The sequence below is a fragment of the Scyliorhinus canicula genome, chromosome 4 (assembly GCF_902713615.1).
Source record: "Scyliorhinus canicula chromosome 4, sScyCan1.1, whole genome shotgun sequence".
Classification (NCBI taxonomy): Eukaryota; Metazoa; Chordata; class Chondrichthyes; order Carcharhiniformes; family Scyliorhinidae; genus Scyliorhinus; species Scyliorhinus canicula.
Window position 1 is genome coordinate 231,916,528 of NC_052149.1, and position 14,652 is coordinate 231,931,179.

The following is a 14,652-nucleotide window of genomic DNA, read 5'->3' on the forward strand; positions in this document are numbered from 1 at the left end:
GACAGTGACCCAAGCCGGGAATCGAACCCGGGACCCTGGAGCTGTGAAGCAACAGTGCTAACCACCGTGCCGCCCATCATAAGAGGATCATGATGATGGAGGATTTATTTTCTCCACCACACCTTCAAGGGTTACGACAAAGTGACAGGAGGGGGGAGTAACTGGACCGTGATTCGCTGAGGAGTGAAGAAATGGAGATTGGCGCATTTGAACTAACTGTTTGAATCGGATGTACATGGACGCTGAAGAGATGTCAGCTTGTGGCTGTGTGAGTGACACCGTGGCCTATTCCTGCTTCAAACACATAAGTTCGAGTGACACTCTTACCTCGGAGTCAGAGAGGTAGTGGGTTCAAGTCCCACTGAATAGCATAAATCCGACACCCCAGGGTGCCGTACTGAGGGGGTGCTGCACTATTGGCAGAACCGTATCTTTCAAATGAGATGTTTAACGAAGACTATGGGCGCGATTCTCCGCTCCCCACGCCGGGTGGGAGAATCGCAGGAGGGCCGGGCAACTCATGACACGCCGCCCTGGCACCCCCCGCGATTCTCCCACCCCCCGCTCGGATGAATCGCCGCTCGCCGTTTTTCATGACGATTGGCGATTCTCCGGCCCGGATGAGCCGAGCAGCCTTACGTTCCCAACTGGTTCACGACGGCGGCAACCATACCTGGTTGCTGCCGTCGTGAACATGGCACCAAAGTTTTGTTTGTGGCTTGTGGGGGGCGGAGAGGGGATTGAGCACCACGCCATGCTCAGGAGAGGACTGGCCCGCGATCGGTGCCCACCGATCGTCGGGCCGGCGTCTCCAAGAGACGCACTCTTTCCCCTCCGCCGCTCCACAAGATCAAGCCGCCACGTCTTGCGGGGCAGCGGAGGGGAAGACGGCAACCGCGCATGCGCGGGTCGGAGCTGGCAGCCGTCGTGACGTCAGCCGCGCATGCGCGGGTTGGAGCCGGCCAACCTGCGCATGCGCGGCTGACGTCACGACGGCGCCGCTGTCTCGTCATGCCCGGCGGCCGAGATCTACGGAGCGCCGCTCCTAGCCCCCTGGGGGGGGGGTGAATAGGGTGCAAGGAGCAGCCTCCGAGGCCGTCGTGAAACTCGGCCGAGTTAACGACAGCCTTCCCGATGCCGCGTGGGAGCGGAGAGTTCCGCCCCATGCCTGTGCGGATCTGAGAGATCCATGTTGAAGAAGAGTAGGAGAGTTCTCCCTGTCTCCTGGCCCAATAGTTATCCATCCCCTCTTGTGATGATCGGAATACCTTGCCCCTTTAAGAGGCTTGGTATTGCCCCTTTAAGAGGCTTGGAACCCTGGGGGACTCCGCCTCTGGCTACGCCCCCTGGGAAACAGTATTTAAGATGAGACTCCATTTTGCGAGCATGCTTCTCTTGGATGCTGCCATTGTTCACTGCTTATTAAAGCCTTTGATTACTGACCTAACTTTCACGTCATAATTGAGAGTGCCTCACCTCTAGAACCGGCCATTACATCATTGCCGCTTTTGCGATCCTGCTGTGTACAAATTTCAAGATTTTGAAATCTTCCAACATTTCAAAAGCCATTGATGGATCGGAAAGTGCTGAGGTTACCGAAGGTGCTTTAGAAATGCAAACTATTTATTTTACTGGAAATGGCTGTCCCAGGATGACGATTGCAGAATGATAGACTTATCAACATTTACTTTGTTCATAATGTAAGGAGGACAAGCCGCTGGATAGTGTGGCCACAGTTTGATGTCAATTGTATCAAACCCGAGGTTAATTCAGTGCTCTGTGTTGAATCTGACCAGGCCTCCGATTAGTCAGATGGATTTAATTTGCGAATCTGACAGTTCAAGCAGGAAGAGGAAGCTCTGCATCTCATCTGCCAGGAGTTTCTGATTTTGTTCAGGCTCGACACAGATGCTTCCCTTGTTCTTGGTGCTTCTGACGGAGGATTGTAGTCAAGCAAATTAACCCCAGTCCCGCTGCTGTCTCCGCAAGTAAAGGCTCACAATTTCTGAATATAACCTACCATGCGTACAGTCTATGTGCTCAACTTCTCCGCCTGCTTCTTCACAGAGAGCAGTTAAGGAATAGAAGTGTTGCTCAGAAACTTTTACAGTTTCCAGCTCAGAAGGAGGCCATCCTGCCCTTCGAAGGCGGTTCTAGCTCCACCTCTGTTATTGGCTCCTATCCCGTGTCCGTCTTCTTTTCCTGTTCTTTTAATCATTTTCTTCAAGGTAATTGTTGCACCTGAGCTGCAATCTCCTCCCGCAACACCACGTTCGACAAACTGCCTTACACGTGTTGAGGATGTATTCACACAGCGCAGAAGGAGGCCATTTGGCCCATCGCGATTATGCCACATGGCCCAGACGGGAGCTCTATCCAGTTAGTTCCACGACTCCTGCTCTTCCCCGTAACACTGCAAACTCTTCTATTCAAATATTTCCGATTCTCTTTCGAAAGTTGCTATCGAATCAGCCTTTCACGTAGGTCAGGTCACAAGAACGCGCAGCATTAAGAAGCAAACTTCATTTGCCACCGGAATTGCCTCAAATCTGTCTCCTGTGGAGCCAACCCTTGTTGCCGTAGGGAACTGTTTTGTCTTGTTTACTCGAAATAAAACCCTCCATCGAATCTTTCCCTGACCTCCTCCGCTCTGAGGAGAACAATGCCAGATTCTCCTGTCCCTCCACGTGAATTGAGGTCCACCTTCCCTAGTGTCATATCAATCCAGGACTCCTTGGAGAACCTCCGCACGTGCTGGCCCTGTGATCTTTTACACCCACCTAAGAGGGCAGCCGGGGCCTGGGTTTAGCATCTCATCCAAAAGACGTCCGTACCTCTGACAATGCGGCACTCCTGCAGCGCTGGCTTTGCGCCTGTCGGCTGTGACTACGAGTCCAACTCGCTGGATTTGGACTTGACCCCACAACCACTGCGAGACTGAGGAAAAAAACAGGTCCAAATTGTGGTAGAAATTACACCCACGTCAACCGATATTGGCTCAAAATGGAAAATGTAGAGGAGGAAATAGCTCAGTGGAACGAGTTAATTAGGATAGAGAAAGAAAATAGAACCTTGCTTATAGAATATTTTTGTTTCAACATCCTGGACAGGCAACTGCACTGTGTGGGAATGTGGAGCAGGCATCTCATTAAGACCTATACCTCTAGGGGCCTCTAATCAGGCCTTGGGAGCAAAAACCTGGTTGAAAGAATTGTGTCAAGAATCGTCAATAAATCAGAGCTTTGAGTCAGGATTTCTCAGCCAATTTACCAGCCCTGCTCATGCAGAAGACTAAATTAGATGTTTAACTTGATTAAAAATAGGAAAAACTCCTCCATTTGGGACTTCCGCCAAAAGACACAGCAGTCTAAGTGCGGATGCTGGACTTGATCCCAGCTCGACACATCATTCGCGGATCTCACTGAATGACTGCCGCTGGTACACGGAGCTCGCCCGCAGCAAGGGAAGGCAGGATATCTGTCCTCCACCAGCAAATCACCTGCTGAAAATGGGTGCATGTCTTCACAAGTGAAGATTGGATTGGGGTCAGCTGTGACGATGAGATAGGACCCCATTGCTGAGGGAAATCTGCAGTGTTGTAGGCAGATGCACTGCCCAGTGCTACACTCTCAGGTGGAAGTAAGGTGTTCTGCACAGATTTTCCAAACTTTATCCCATCTATTTCTGACTATTCCAATGCACGCTTGGCTGCCTACCCTCCATGAACCTAATAATAATAATCTTTATTAGTGTCAAGATGATCAGAGGATTAGATAGGGTGGACAGTGAAAGCCTTTTTCCTCGGATGGTGATGTCTAGCACGAGGGGACATTGCTTTAAATTGAGGGGAGATAGAGATAGGACAGATGTCAGAGGTAGGTTCTTTACTCAGTGAGTAGTAAGGGCGTGGAATGCCCTGCCTGCAACAGTAGTGGACTCGCCAACACTAAACGCATTTGAATGGTCATTGGATAGACATATGGACGATAAAGGAATAGTGTAGATGGGCTTTAGGGGGGTTTCACAGGTCGGCACAACATCGAGGACCGAGGGGCCTGTACTGCGCCGTAATGTTCTATGTTCTATGTTCAAGTCGGCTTACATTAACACTGCAATGAAGTTACTGTGAAAAGCCCCTAGTCGCCACATTCTGGCGCCTGTTCGGGTACACGGAGGGATAATTCAGAATGTCCAATTCACCTAACGTGCACGTCTTTCGGGACTTGTGGGAGGAAACCGGAGCTCCCGGAGGAAACCCTCGCAGACACAGGGAGAACGTGCAGATTCCACACAGACAGTGACCCAGCGGGGAATCAAACCTGGGACCCTGGCGCCGTGAAGCAACAATGCTAACCACTGTGCTACCTTGCCGTTGGCTCTCTGCTTGACGACGTTTGATCTCATAGGAATGTGCAAATAATATTGAAGATCATCGTAGAAGTTTGCTAGCTGCCAATGAACGAATATCCTTATGTGGCCCAAGAATAGTTTTTAAATGCTTATTGGCCATCAACAATGTGAAGTGACGGCCACAGAGGTATTGGTGACATTTTCTCACACTGTAAGAATCCTACCTGTTTATTTCCTTTGTTCCCATGTCTTTTATTTTATTAGTTTTGGTCTGTGGACCAACATTGGGAATGTGTCTTGAAGCAGAGGACTCAAGCTAAAGCAGCCTGCTTGTCAGGACATTGTGTTCCCAGGTTTTGTGTTGCGGAGAGGAGAAACAGACTCGTCAGCACTGAGTGCATCTTAGGAACCGGCTTTGAAGGTCGGTTGGCTGACAACCTGTGGGTGAGCCGGAGGAAACCCACACAGACACAGGGAGAACGTGCAGACCCTGCGCAGACAGTGACCCAAGCCAGCAATAGAACTTGGGACCCTGGAGCTGTGAAGCAACAGTGCTAACCACTGCGCTACTGTGCAACCTGATCTCATCCAATACCCATCTGCTCCATTCCTAACTTGCACCAAGTCCCATTCATCTAGCAAAGCCCCGCGCTCAAGGACCGACCGATAAAGCAACAGCTCAATGTTAAAATTCTCAACATCATCTTGAAATCCCTCCGTGATCTCGCCTCTCTCTACCTCCAAAATCTCTTCCACCTCCACGATCGCTGTGCTCCTCTCAAACATGAGCATCCCAGAGTTTAATCGCTCTTCCATTGACAGCCATGCCCTCAGCTGCCAAACTCATCAACTCTGCAATTCTCTCTCCAAACCTCTCTACCTCTCTATTTTCTTTCCTGCCTAAGATACTCCTTAAAACATACTTCTTTAAGCTGAGCTTTGGGCCGTCCCCTCCTAGTATCTTCCACGGCATCAGGTTTTAGAACATAGAACATACATAGAACATAGAACAGTACAGCACAGAACAAGCCCTTCGGCCCTCAATGTTGTGCCGAGCCATGATCACCCTACTCAAACCCACGTATCCACCCTATACCCGTAACCCAACAACCCCCCCCTTAACCTTACTTTTTAGGACACTACGGGCAATTTAGCATGGCCAATCCACCTAACCCGCACATCTTTGGACTGTGGGAGGAAACCAGAGCACCCGGAAACCCACGCACACAGACACAATGGGCTGAAGGGCCTCTTTCCGGGCTGTAAAAACTCTATGACTCTCTGGGCCTGATCGAACGGCCTTGTCGCCCCCGACCCGGTGACGCAACAAGGCCATTAAATCTCATGAGCGGCCTCTCGAGAGATGTGTGATGCTTGGAATGTGTCGGGAGATCGAGTGAGATCTCATAAGACATCGCGATGAGGATCTCGCCCTCACTGGGCGTGATCCTGATTTACAAATTCAAGTGAGCAGTCAGGCTCACTTCAATATATCAGGGCCAGATTTTCCCAAGGCCCGGGAACTATCGGCAGTGCCTGGAAGACCTCGCCATTGCATCATTTAATACTGATCCGCACAAACGTGAACCAGGCACCTGAGGGGTCTCCCAGGCCATTGTCATAAAACCTCTCCTGATTCACTCATGTCCTTTAGGGGAGGGAAATCTGCCGTCCTTACCCGTCCTGGCCTACATGTGACTCCAGACCCACAGCGATGTGGTTGACTCTTGATTCCCCTCCAACATGTCCGTACCAACCATTCAGTCCGAGGGCAATTCCGTATGGGGGGAAAATAAACGCTGGTCCATCCAGCGACGCCCACACCCCGTGAAAGATTAAAGAAGGAAATGGTTTTGCGGATGATCCTTCACTGTCGAAACTAAACCTCACACTCATTTTCAATGGTGCCAAGACTTCTCTCTGAGGTCCTTGTTCGGAGCGTTGTCCAAGGGATTAATCCGGGAGGGATTGGCAACTACTTTAACTGGCCACATATCCCCATTGATTCATCCATCGCCCCTTGAGGTGACCAACAAAATAAAACGGCGGGGGGGAAATGTGATTTTTTAAATTAATTTATTCCAAATGAAAGTTTCAATCTGCCCACTTTCTTGCAATAAGTAGAAATATCACTCCTTCACCAGTTGAAAGAGATAGTGAAAAAGCTTGTTAAAGTAAGCTGTGCCAAGCCACAGCACGATGAGTAATATCAAAACGTGTTTTCACTGGTTTCCCCCTCCTGTAATGATGTCAATTCTAAAACCTTGTAATCTGACCTCCAAGGAGGTCTGAGGCACTTTTTCAATGAGTAAATGTGTGCAGGAAATCAAATCGCAACAACGTGGTGGCAATTCCGCAGCAGCTGTAACTAGTTTAGTCTCTTTCCTTCAGTTTGAGTCCAGCTTATGTGGGTCAACAAAAGAAATAGTGTTTCAGCAGAGTTTTAAATCCACCTCCCTCCCTCCCTCCCTCCCCAGTCTGTCTCCTCCCTGCCTGTAAGTGAAACCACAGCGCAGTGAGGTAGAGAGCATTGTGAATAAGATATCTTAATTCTGACAGGAGGGGGTGAGACGTTATTCTCTCTCCCCCCTCTCTCTCTTTCTCTCTCTCGCTCACCGAGCTCTGGTCAGCACAGCCACAAGCCCCTTCAGCCCACAGGTAAGGATGTGCAAGACTTTTTTTCCACCCCTTCCCCCCCCCCCCCCACCCCCACCCCTTGCGAAGATAGTAAAAGGGGCTGGTGAGAGACATTGGTGGAACAGTGAAAATTAAAGCGTGGCAAAGAAATGGAAAATAGGTGAGGTGGAGCCTGCAGTTGAAAGCAAATGAGGGGAATTGGCAAACGGCAGTGACCCATAGGGGCACACAGGGGGTCGTAGTTGGAGAGGGGGCGAAGATCGTTAGTGTGTGGGAGCGAGACTTTGTTCGTCAGCCTCCCCCCTCCTTCCCCCTCTCCCCAGGTAATTTTCTCCTGGTAGGATAGTCAGCTTCTGAACAGGAAAAGGCAATTACAGAACTGACAATTGAGCGGAACCGAAAATGCTTCTGTTCGCTAATCGCGGCGGAAACCGAGTAAGGGTCGCCCTCGGAGTCTGTCGAGGTGAGGGGGGGCGAGGGGGGGGGGGGGCGAATCGGAAAATTGTAAACTGGGGCTGATAGGGTATTTGCCGGGAAAAGTCCATGGCGCGGAGGTAGATCAATAATGGAGTTAAGTTGCAGCCGGTATCGTTGAACGGCGGAACAGGTTCTGGGGGCTGAATGGCCTCCTCCTGTCCTGCGGCACCGAATATTGGTGGGTGGGCATTTTAAATGAATGTCTGAAATTGCTTCCTGCACTGCAATTAGGTTAACACATAAATAGTTACTGAGGAAGCAATGATGAATTAAAGACTGCTCCTGTTCTTCATTATTTATATATATATAAATACATGTGTGTGTGTGTATATATAGAAAAACATTGTGAAACAGCTCTACTGCTCGGGACCAGGTTTCAATATAGATTCTGCAGAGCGGTACCGAGTCAATCAGCTGGCAGCATCTGCAAAGGTAAACTCTAATGATTCATCGAGGTGGCTGCATAGGCATGTTGTGTCGCATCTGCCCAATGCAGGGAGCCAAAACCAGGCAAACCCACGCCTGGGACATCTTCGCTGTACAAAGCGCAGCCTTTGTTGTCCTTACCCGGAGATTGCGTTCGAACCTGTCTAGTTTGGAAGAAATCAGAACATTGGAGGGTTTGGTGCCTTAAAATAAAACACCCTCATCCGTGTAAAACACACCCGCACACCTGAGCTCCCGCCAACACTTCCAGCCCCTGAGGTGGATGGGAAACATGAGAGAATGGCGGCCCTGATGATCGAGCCTTGAGCCCTTAATACAGACAAACACCCCCAGGATCAGGACCTACCTCAATGATTAATTAACCATTACTGCTCTGGGCTGAGAGTTTGCCTCAGAACGTTGGAGATCATGGGGGTATTAGCAAGTGATTTTTCTTAAATTCGATGTTGGGCTGCAGGCAAGGCTGCCATCTATTGCCAATCCCTAATTTCCCTTGAGAAGGGAAATTAGTGAGCCGCATTCTTGAACCGCTGCTGCCCGATTGGTGAAGATATTTGTTTCCCTATTGGGCCCTTGTCTGTGCCTGTGGGACTTTATCGTGGTGAGTCTCCCTCTGACATTTGCTGTGCGGGTCATTTTAAGATGTATTCCTGGATCTGAGTCCCAGTCAGAATTGCGCATTTATCATAGAATCATAGAATTTACAGTGCAGAAGGAGGCCATTTGGCCCATCGAGTCTGCACCGGCCCTTGGAAAGAGCATACTATCCAAGCCCACGCCTCCATCCTATTCCCGTAACCCAGTAACCCCCACCTCACCTTTTTTGGACACTAAGGCCAATTTAGTACGGCCAAGCCTCCTAACCTGCACGTCTTTCGGGAGTTGTGGGGGGGAAACCGGAGCTCCCGGAGGAAACCCACGCAGACACGGGGAGAACGTGCAGACTCCCCACAGGCAGTGACCCAAGCCGGGAATCGAACATGCGACCCTGGAGCTGTGAAACAACAGTGCTAACCACTGTGCTACTGCGCAGTCCATCATAAGAGGATCATGAGGATGGAGTATTTATTTACTCCACCACACCACACCCTCAAGGGTTACGACCGTGTTGTGGGCATCTTATAGTAACGCAGATGCCAGCTGGACTAATAGCACGAGTGTATACCCTTTGAGGGGGTGGTGAATCCTATTACCATTTCAGACCTGGTCCTGCTCAGGAAAAGAATGCTGTCAAAATTTGTGGGGTACTTTGTACACATGTAGGCAATGCTGCGATGAAACATCTATATCCTTGTTAGTATTTCAGTGTTCATGAAGAAACAGGGATCTGGAGAGCTCCCAGGATTTCAGCTGTTTCAGTGTCAACACTTTGCTTTGGTTAATAAAGAGTGGGTTCGGTTGTGTGGGTCCTTCACCTGCGACTCAGGAACAAGCAGCGTGATCAGGTTGTCCTGACAGAATTTGAGCAGGCGCATGCGGCAGCCGTTGTTGCACAACAGGTTCCCATGAGGTGCGCGACCTGTTTGGCTGCTGATGGTGGCTGAGGGATGAAGGTAGGACCGACCATCTCCCCCTGGTCTTTGCATGTCAGGAAACATTGGATGTGTAAAAGCCAATTGGTCCATTGAGCCTGCTGTGATGGCCCGGGCTAAAGAAATTTCTGGAAATTCCTCCTCAATCCCCACTCAGACAGTCAGACCCAGTCCAGGGGGTCACAAGAGTAACCTGTACGTTAACGTTTTGCGATGCAATTTGCACTCCAGACTGGAAGCAGTCCAGCTCCCCGTTTGAAAATGTGAACAGGGACATGGGGCCTTGGCTGAATGTTTCACTTGGGGGAGACGGTGGTGCCATTGGAATAGTAATCAGGAGACTCAGGCTAATGCTCTGGGCACATGAGTTCAAATCCCACCATGGAAGCTGATGGAATTTGAATTCAATTCATAAATTCTAGGATTGGAAACTAGCTTGAATGATAGTGGCTACGAAAATATCATTAGTTGCTGTAAAAGCCTAACTGGCCTCTTTAGGGAGAGGGGCAGCACGGTAGCATGGTGGTTAGCATAAATGCTTCACAGCTCCAGGGTCCCAGGTTCGGTTCCCGGCTGGGTCACTGTCTGTGCGGAGTCTGCACGTCCTCCCCGTGTGTGCGTGGGTTTCCTCCGGGTGCTCCGGTTTCCTCCCACAGTCCAAAGATGTGCGGGTTAGGTGGATTGGCCATGCTAAATTGCCCGTAGTGTCCTTAAAAGTAAGGTTGGGGGGGGGGGGGTTGTTGGGTTATGGGTATAGGGTGGATACGTGGGTTTGAGTAGGGTGATCATTGCTCGGCACAACATCGAGGGCCGAAGGGCCTGTTCTGTGCTGTACTGTTCTATGTTCTATGTTCTATGTTCTAAATCTGCCATCCTTACCTGGTCTGGCCTACATGGGATGCCTGACCCACTCTTAACGGATACGTTGGCTTGAGTAGGGTGATCATTGCTAGGCACAACATCGAGGGCCGAAGGGCCTGTTCTGTGCTGTACTGTTCTATGTTCTATGTTAACTGCCCCTCTGAAATGGCCTGGCAAGCCACTCGGTTTACGGGCAATTAGGGATGGGTAGCAGATGCTGGTCCGAAAGCTATGCCCATATTCCATGAAAGAATAATCAACCTCCAAATCTTGCAGAGCTCCCTTGGTCCTGGGGCCGGTGGTCTAGGTTATCAACTCAAATTGCAGGGTTGCAAATTGGCCATCTGGCCACAAGATCACCTGACCTCTTGACCAACACCTGTCCACGTGATCACATGACCGGGGCTGCAGTGACAGGGGGCTGAGGCTGTTCGACAGCACTGCTGACCCATCCACCAGTGATCAGAATTCTTTTACGATAAAATTCAAAGAAAGGAAGAAAGATTTCCATCATGTCTTTCACACCCTTGGCATGTCCCAAACAGCTGTACAGCCAACGAGACTGTATTCGGACCAGGCAACGAGACTCCGCCTCTCACAGTTGAACAGCCTGCTGAGGTTCATCAAGTTGGTCATCCTTGGAATCCTGGTGTCAATTACCCCACCCAAAGCAAACGGGTAAAAGATGGTCCAGTCTTTGTACAATCAAAGTTTGGACAAATTTGGATGGGGGCGAATCCAGGACCTTTAATGTAGTAAAATGTCCCAAGGTGCTTAATAATAATAATCTTTATTAATGGCACAAGTAGGCTTACATTAACACTGTAATGAAGTTACTGCGAATGAGTGATTATCAAGTAAGTGTCACCAGTGAACCTCAGGAGGAGATATTAGAAATGATGATCGAATACTTGGTCAAAGAAGGAGTTTGAGGAACATTTCGAAAGAGGAAGGTGAGCTCAAGGGATCAAAGGAGAGGTTTAGCGAGGGAGCTCCCAAGCTCGGGGCTTGGACGGCCAATGGCATAGCCACCCGATGTGGATGATGGAAATCGGGAATGGGCAAGGGACTGGTACTGGAGCAGCGCAGGAACCCGAGAAAGGTGTGGGCCTGGAGGAGATTACAGAGAGAGGGAAAGGCGAGGTCATGGAGGACCTGGAAACAAGGATGCAAATTTTCAAGACCAGATGTTGCTTGACCGGAAGCCAATGTGGGTCAACAAAGAGAGGGGTCATCGACCAGCAGGACACTGCGAGACAGGAGGTTTGGATTCGCTAAAGTTTACTGAGAGCGGAAAGCGGCAGATGAGCCAGAAGCAAACTGGAACAGACCTACAAAAAGTTTTTGAGAGTAAAGTAGTTCTTCCCATCGGTTAGTGAACAATTAATGTGCAGGCACGGACACGATTAGAAGTTAGAAGAAATATATTTTGTACATGGAGAGTTATTAGAACATTGCCAGAAGGCATCTTGGAAACAGATGGCAGGAACACCTTCCAGCAGGTATTGGGATAAGTTTTTAAAAGTAAGCTCATTAAAAGCAAAAGGAAGGAAATAGACACTTTCAGCACGAAGGAGGCCATCAGTCCATCGTTCCTCTTCTTACCTCTCTCTGATGGAGCAGCCATGTTCCATTTCACATCCCCGCTGTTAGCCTTATTCTCAAATATCTGTCCAACTCCCTTTGAAAACTATTTATGGAGTAAGCTTCTGCCATCTTTTCATGCAGAACATTCCGGATCTTGACAGTTCCCTGCATGAAAAAATATCACCTCCCCTCCCCCTGAAATATTCTGTCAATGATTTCAGATCCGTGAGCTCGGGTTGTTGACCAGGATTCAAGATGATGTCCTTGGTCAAAGGGCTAGCACCAACATGAACGATGGGCCAAATGGCCTCCATCTGTGCTGTAAATTCTATAATTCTCAGAAACACATGAAGGTCTTGTCCTCTTGGGGCTTTTTAAATTTAAAGTACCCAATTCTTTTTTTTCCAATTAAGGGGCAATTTAGCGTGGTCAATCCACCTAACCTGCACATCTTTGGGTTGTGGGGATGAAGCCCATGCAGACACGGGGAGAATGTGCAAACTGCACATGGACAGTGACCCAGAGTCGGGATCAAACCTGGGACCTTGGCGCCGTGAGGCTGCAGGGCTAACCCACTGCGCCACCGTGCTGCCCTGTTAATTTATATTTTAAGAAAAGCACTGTATGTCCAAGACTGCACTGGTGGAAAGGTCAGATTGGACCCCTATTGCCTGAAACTCTGGCACTGAATGTGTTAATGCCAGATTCAGGCATCTGGAAGAGCAATTTTGCGAACAAAAATAGCTTTAGAATTAGACGTTGTGGAACTGTGTACATTACCACTCAAAGGAATACTGGGAGATCAGATTCCAGACTGGGTAAGATCAGCTTGAACATATATTTCAAAATAAAAGGATAGTTTTCCATAGCCTCTCCTCACTGAAAATGAGGCAGGGGTCTGCTTTCTGTGGAACGCAGGGTGGATGAAAGACGCTGATTGATACTCTAGGCTGTGGTCCATTCATTTAACCAGCTCTGCAGAAACAGTTTAATTTGCCAGGTTATAAACATCTACTGCAGCCAGGAGTGGCCATTTCATTCCATTTTCTATTCTGCTTGACTGCACTCCCAGGGCAGGTACAGCACGGGGTTAGATACAGAGTAAAGCTCCCTCTACGCTGTCCCCATCAAACACTCTCAGGACAGGTACAGCACGGGGTTAGATACAGAGTAAAGCTCCCTCTACACTGTCCCCATCAAACATTCCCAGGGCAGGTACAGCATGGGGTTAGATACAGAGTAAAGCTCCCTCTACACTGTCCCCATCACACTCTCCCAGAATAGGTCCAGCATGGGGTTAGATACAGAGTAAAGCTCCCTCTACACTGTCCCCATCAAACACTCCCAGGACAGGTACAGCACGGGGTTAGATACAGAGTAAAGCTCCCTCTACACTGTTGTAGCCCTTTGGGATGGCCACTTACAAAGGATCCCGGGTAATAAGGCCACCTGCAAAGGACCATGGGAAATATGGTCAACCCAGGACTCAGACGCTTAGAGATTATGTATATTGGCAACTCAGATAACTAGACGCTATCGAATTCCCCAGCTACTTTGCATTCTAATGGCCCAATTCCCCAGAACAAAAGACCTGTACTCAGGTAACAGATACAGAAACAGACTCATCGGTGCCACTCCCTTTGCTCAGGGAGCCCAAACAGCCAAGATCAATGACCACTCAGGACACGCCCAGCCATCAAGGCACCCGCCCCTTTATTGGCCAAAATCAAAGGCAGTAATCGAAGCCTGTGAATTATTGGGTCCAAAGCTAAGGGCCGCGCGAAAGAGCGCGAAACCCCAGAAGGATAAAGAGAGACACAGCCATGTGTTCAGTCTCTCTTGGCCCCGGCACTCCTCTGGCCCGGCCTACGCCTAAAATCAAGTGCAGCACCACGACCAGAAGACAAGTTCAAGACCAACGATCGCTACCAGACGGCCGAGCCCAACAGAAACAAAGTCACTTCCCCAGACCCAACCACGCAAGATCCGAACACAGACCTTGTTCCTCTGCATTAAGCCGGGTGTCTGAAGTTAAGTACAGGTTGTTGTAGCGTTAGGTGTAATTTAGCTTGTAGTGTTTTATGTTGCATGTCAAAGTAATTCTTGTGTGTAAATAAACTATCACTGAACTTGAACTAACTTCTTTGATCGATATCCGGTAAAGCCTTGTGGTGGTATCGTTTGATACCTGGCAACTCTGGAAAGCAATATCATCATTAATAACTCAGTATCCAGTTAAAAAGAGCAACATTATTGGCATTTCCGGTGCGAATTGGCAACACTGTCCCCATTAAACACTCCCAGGACAAGTACAGCACGGGATTAGATACAGAGTAAAGCTCCCTCTACACTGTCCCCATCAAACACTCCCAGGACAGGTACAGCACGGGGTCAGATACAGAGTAAAGCTCCCTCTACACTGTCCCCATCAAACACTCCCAGGACAGGTTTAGCACGGGGTTAGATACAGAGTAAAGCTCCCTCTACACTGTCCCCATCAAACACTCCCAGGACAGGTACAGCACGGGGGTTAGATACAGAGTAAAGCTCCCTCTACACTGTCCCCATCAAACACTCCCAGGACAGGTACAGCACGGGGTTAGATACAGAGTAAAGCTCCCTCTACACTGTCCCCATCAACACTCCCAGGACAGGTACAGCACGGGGTTAGATACAGAGTAAAGCTCCCTCTACACTGTCCCCATCAAACACTCCCAGGACTGGTACAGCACGGGGTTAGGTACAGAGTAAAGCTCCCTCT

The 14,652-nt window shown here is 49.3% G+C and overlaps 1 protein-coding gene across 3 annotated transcripts in view; it reads left to right on the forward strand.

Moving 5' to 3' along the window:
• The first annotated feature begins 253 nt into the window (after positions 1–253).
• The window catches only part of LOC119965447 (synaptopodin), a 128,538-nt gene continuing 114,139 nt past the window's right edge, over positions 254–14,652 (forward strand). Inside the window, exon 1 of one of the 3 annotated variants that reach the window (XM_038796237.1) lies at positions 254–268. The gene's annotated coding sequence lies outside the window, so the exon portion shown is untranslated. Of the gene's footprint in view, positions 269–6,844; positions 7,009–7,435; positions 7,451–14,652 lie in introns of those variants that run through there. The other 2 variants (XM_038796236.1, XM_038796239.1) reach the window with 2 other exon arrangements.